Consider the following 6,355-nt stretch of genomic DNA (forward strand, 5'->3'; position numbering starts at 1 on the left):
GTCGGAACTCTTCTATGTTGTCTCCCCGTTCTCTATTGATTCTCGTCAATATTTCCTTTAGAAAACCAATCATGGTTAAGCCCCAAAAGAACAACACTAGTTTTGTTTGGTGGTTTCATTTTCAAGCCCTTGAAGCCCATATGTTATTTATTTTTGCTCTATTTTTAGGTTTAGGAATTTGGGCCTCATCTTCCTCAGCCCAAGATATTTGTTTCATTGTTGGTCCTACTTTCTTTTATATACTTTCAAAAACAAAAGGATCCATGTTAAGTTCATGTTGATCCAATAAAAACTACTAAGTACTGTCCAAAAAAAAATAAAAAAATAAAAACTACTAAACATGCACCATGGTCCATGGGGCAGAAAAGAAGAAGAAGAATGTTTTCACTAAAATAACCAACTTAGTTTGGTCTATTGATTAGCTCATTAATTTAAGTATCAGAAATTTAAATCTTATTTTATATATGCAGTAACCTATTGATGAATAATAATTTTTTAAATAGAGTTTAAATCTAAACTGAAGTTTTAACCCAAGCTACGCCTTTTCTAGCAAACCAACCACTCCCGGAAAGATCTTACTTTTTTTGGAATTATAGATTGGCGATTGAAGTGAACAATTTAGAAATCGTGATGATGAACTCCTCAAATATATGGTATAGAGTTTTGAAAAAAAGGGAAGAAAAAATCCTTCTGAGCAAATCATATCATTCCAATCCATTTCGATAAAATATCCACACTCAAGTTCTATAGCTTTAGATCCGCTAACCCGATCATGATTTTCTTACCCCAGAGATAAGAATCCTTACCCTTTTGGCCGGTTAATCCTTGACCTATTAAGCAACATAAAAAAAATGGTCTGAAATCTCTGGATTCGGAAAAAGGGATATATGCTATAAGGTGCGGCATTAACTTCATTTTTTTAAAACTAGTTAGGGGTGTGCATGGGCCGGGTGAAACCGGGTTTGATGTGACCCAGACCCGGCCCGAAATATGTACCGGGCCCATTTATGAGACCCGAACCCGACCCTAGACCCGATGAAACCTATATCCTTTCAGGCCACAACTATACCGGGTGAAAACCGGGTGAAAATCGGGCCGGTAACATTATATTACCTTGATACCTTCTTGTAAGTTAGCATGTAAAAATATCCAAATTTGCAAGACCCCAACCATTATTTGACATGGTAAAATTCACTTAGAAAAATATAACAAGAACCAACTCTTCTCTAAAATTAAAGCATAACCATAATCAATAATATTAATATTGCCTAATAACACCAAATATTTAAATAAATACAAATAACACAATATTATGCATTAGTCTAAAGTCTTATGCATTTTAAATATAAAACATTAACTTATAGTCTTATATATAATGACTAATAACACAAAATATTAAGGTTTAGAATACTTAAATTCTACATAATAATAGCCATCATCCATCACTAATAATACAAAATATTTATTGTGTATAGTGACCGGGCCACCGGGCCGATTTCGGGTGACCCGAGCTATGGCCCGGACCCGACCCGAAATAATAACCGGGTCTATTTTTGAGACCCTTACCCGGTCCTAGACCCGATGAAATCACACCAAATTAGTCCCTAAAGTGTTCGGGACCAGGCCGGACCTTTGGGCCGGGCCGGACCATGCACACCCCTAAAACTAGTAGCGCTTTTGTTCCGTTGTATAATTTTTTTGGGTCGCAATACCAAATGGTCAAAACTCAAAAACTTCAAAAAAGTAACGACATGTTTGCAATAAAGTGCGTGTATCCCAGAATTATAGTAACTTTTTTTCTGGTCCAAAATTTTTGAAAACTCTGGCATCAGCCTTGTCCGAAATTTGAAGCTGGCGGATAATGTCATGTGTCTAATTTGAAATATTGCAAAGTTTCACGTTAAAGGCATGCAATGCTAGCTAGCCAACTTTATTTTCAAAATTCATATGATTGAAACTTGAAAGGCATTGATACATACATAGAAATATAAAAGATCTGCATATCAAGATGACAACTAAAAATGATAATAAAGATGAAGAGTATTATATATATGATGATACATATATATAGATATACTTCTTGAGAAAGCATAAAACTATGATCCTATGGGGGCTGTTATACATGATGGCTAAGATAGGGGACCTTTTATTTTTCCATTATTACCCTCTCCATTATTATGACATGCCCACTCTAATTAATTATTAGCCCCCCTTTAATTTCACACCTTCATATATAACTTTAGTTCTCTGCTACAGCATCTATCTCCGAATGTGGAATATGGAAAAGACTAAACAGGGGCCAGAGAATCTTCAACTAACCTAACTAGCTACCTAGACGTCCCGAATTTCCACTTTGCTACTGTCCATTCAGTAATCAATTATCAATAATAATGCTACAGTAATTAATAATTAAACGGAAAAATATCTTAATACATGCAAAAACTTAAGCAAACCCCACCATGTGGAATAATGCTTTATGATACACATCTCTTATTTTTTGGGTTTAATTATTTTATTTGTTCTTATTTAATTATATTTTTAATATTTTTTTAAGTAAATTTTTTTTTAGATTTGTTTAATTTTACATATTTTTTATTTATTTACTATATATACTATTTCTTTTATTTTTGAGATTTATTATGTATTAAATTCTAAATTTTTCGGATATAACTATATCACAATATCACTCATTCTAAAAATTTAAATCGATGAAAATAAACAATATAGATGATTATATCTCTAACCGTATGGTTAAGCATCTCATAGGTAGCGTTTGTTTTGAGGTATTAAAACAGAGACGGGAAGACTGAGACTTAGTATCATGTTTGTTGGTTCAGAGACCAGTACTAAATTTTCTGTCTCTGTCCCCAAAATTTCAATTTCAGTACCTCCAAAAAATATGGACACAAAGGACTAAAATTTTTAGAGATGGAGACTGAAATTTTAATAACATTTTATACTTAAAATACCCTCATTTCAATTAATTAATTTCAATTTTATCCTTTATGCAAATTAAATTAGAGTTTTATTCTTGTTTTAATTTCTGTCTCTCACTTTACACTAAACAGAATACTCAATCTCTGTCTCTTAATCTCTGTGTCTCAGTCTGAGTCTTTTCGTTTTTGTCTTTCCACCAAACACTATAATATATATAATATATATATGTATGTGAAAATATTAGTCGTTGATCGGTTACATCACTGTATGTGAAAATATTGTTGGTATCCTTGACCTTTCGGTGATCAAACATAGCTTCAGTAACTCATTAATTATAGCAAGACGATACCTTTGTAATTAATTCCAAACCTAGAATCGGACAAGGACAAATTTAATAGCTACTGATACATCAGACCACTCAACTTTTGCGGGGACGCAACATATACTACTACATTTATTTATGGTTTTGAATATTAGTTATTTCTTCATTTATATAAAAGTATTTATAAATCCATTATTTTAAAATTTTGTATTAAAAATTTAAAATGTGACGTTTAACAATACGCTTTATGCTCCTGCAATAGCTTGAACCCAAATCATTTGTTGTCAACTCAGACATTGCCGAAGAGAGGAAGTCTATGAAAAAATATATGTCAAGTGCGAATAAGAGAGCAACATGTCAGGTAAAAGATGATTGATGGTCTTGTTATGGAAGTTGGAAATGGAAGATTCACTAGATCTTGGGAGGATACATGGCTACAAGTTGAGAAGCTGAAAGATTTTTTTTTGAGATTCTTCTTGATTTCAAACAAAAAAGGATCAGTAATTAGGGAGTGTGAGTTTTGGAATGGGATAGAGTGGGTTTGGCACTTCCAATGGAGAAGAAAACTATGACAGTGGGAGATAGATACATTGAACCAATTGCTTCATGTCCTGCAATCTGTCAGACTGATAGCAGATGTGCAAGATAGAGTCGTGTGAAAATTTGATAAGAAAGACGTTTATTCTATTATCTCCTTTGTGCAGGTTTTGCAGGAAGAGACTTTGGATGAGGAGTTACTGAGATACAGGTTTACAAAGGCGATCTGGAAAGGCCTAGTTCCGCCTCGAGTGGAGTTATTCGCCTGGTTTGTATTTGTAGGCCGGGTCAATACAAAGGACCGGCTAAGTAGGTTGGGTATCTTACAACAGAATGATGTTTTGTGTGTGCTGTATAAGAAAGATGCTGAAAATATACAACATTTATTTATTACTTGTGAGTACTCTTGGCAGGAGTGATGTGCTTGGATACCAGCGTTTGGAGAGACGTGGGTTGTCCCTGGCACCTTGAAAGAGCATTATCAGAGTTGGAAATCCGTGCCGATGATAAAAGAGAGACGTAAGTATTGGCTACTTAGATTCTTCTCAATCATATGGATTATTTGGCTATGCTGGAATGATGTCATATTTCACAGCAAGAAAACAGGTGATTGTATGGAACAATTATTTTCATGTGCTAAGGAATAGTATTGTATATAACTCATGTTGTTGATAGCTATATCGAAAATGACATATGAATTATTATGTATTTATTGTTATTGGCTTAATATTATTTGCTCCACTTGTGTGTTGAGCTTTAAAAAAAAAAACAATGCGCTTTAAGTTGAAGTGAGTCGTGTATGTGGTGTTAAATGCTTTAATTTCCCAGGCATGAATGATTGAGTTGAATGATGGTTACTGCTTTATTAGCAGAAGTTTCTGATGTGAAGCGATTAAATGTGAATTGAGTAAACTGATGATGATGATCACCTAAGCAATGATGATATCCAAATTTCCCCTTTAAATTCTGTCACAGAAAGTAAGTTGTGGGTTCCATATAGAAGGGGTGGTTCGGTAGTTGAGGTTGAAGCATGTGTGTTAGTGGGCACTTGTAAATACAATGAAGCAGAGAGTATATATATTTTCAACTAATTTGAGTTGGTGTGGTGGTTATTAAAAAGTTCTAATTAGTAATTACATTCTATATGTGTAGTAATTCGTTCGATAATAACAAATTTTTAAATAGAATTTCGATTCGCGATTAATTAAATATTTGATCCTGTCAGATTGCAAGATATTAAAAGAAAAAAAAAAACTTAACATCTGGCATCATGGGCTCACAAGCTAAGGTGTGGCCATCATTGGATCATGAAGCAAGCAAGCAAGTTTCGTGGGCCTTGGCTTACTTTTTTTCTTCCTCCTAATTTTAAATGTCATTGTTAGTGCTAGTGCTGCAATTAATTTATGGTATTGGAGATAAGCACTCTCACTTTATTTCACAAAAGAGTTCTGCTAAGTAGATAATAAAGAGTGCAAACAACGTGAATAATAAATTGTATTCACATTCAGTAAAAAAAAGCATTTGTCCCCACAAAATTTTAAAAAAAACTAAGTAAATATATCTAAATAAATTTGGGTTGGTCGAGTGATTAGCTTAGTGGTCTGCTTAAGTAAGTATTGGGAGTTCGAATTCTATCTCGTATGTATAGCAATTCATTGGCCCTCTTAAATGAAACTTAAATTCATGGTAGATTAGTCCTTAACTTGTTGGGTATCGTGGGAAGCAAAAAAAAATATATTTATACCTAAAATTTATTATATTTTTACCCCTATGGCTAAATTTTTCTAGATCCGTCACTACTCCAAACCTACTAAAACAAAACACATTCCACCTCATTTATCTACTATAACCCTAGCCTCTCACCTTTCACCTTTCTCTCATTTTATTGCATCCCCTTCACTCCCCTTTTCTGTCGCACCATCACCAATGCATCTCTCTATCGCCGCCATCCTCTGAAGAAGCAACGCGCTACACCGCCGTTATACCTTCTTCTCCCATGCGTCACGCCACCCCTGTGCTCTCTGCAACTGACGTGGCTGCACTTTCTTCTTTCCTGTGTCGCGCTTCCTACTCTCGACGCCACCGCTATACCTTCTTCTCCTATGCGTCGCGCCGCCCCTATTCTCCCTGCAAGCGACACTGTCGCTGCATGCCTTTTTCTCCCTCCGTGACGTTGCACCGTCGTCTAGTCAGAGATTTTGTGCTGCCACTGCTCCAATGTTACACCTCTACCCTTACTTCCATGTCGCTGCGTCGTGTCTTCGCCACTTCCATCATGTGCCGCTTTGCTTCGTTCACCTAAATTGTATTATCCAAATAAACATTCACATCTTAGTAAAAAAAACCATTCGCATATATAGTAAAATGAACATTCTATGGAATATGTGTATGCAGAATAAAACAAATCAAATAAAATACCAATAGTATATCCAAATAAACATTCACTTTAAAATAAAAAAAAAATCATCCACATACATAGTAAAATAAACATTTGTCTTAATTGATATGAAACAAGTAACGAGACAATAATTACAGAGGCATTGAAGTCATGAAACAGCA

The sequence above is a fragment of the Arachis ipaensis genome, chromosome B07 (genome assembly GCF_000816755.2).
Source record: "Arachis ipaensis cultivar K30076 chromosome B07, Araip1.1, whole genome shotgun sequence".
In the NCBI taxonomy this organism is placed as follows: domain Eukaryota; kingdom Viridiplantae; phylum Streptophyta; class Magnoliopsida; order Fabales; family Fabaceae; genus Arachis; species Arachis ipaensis.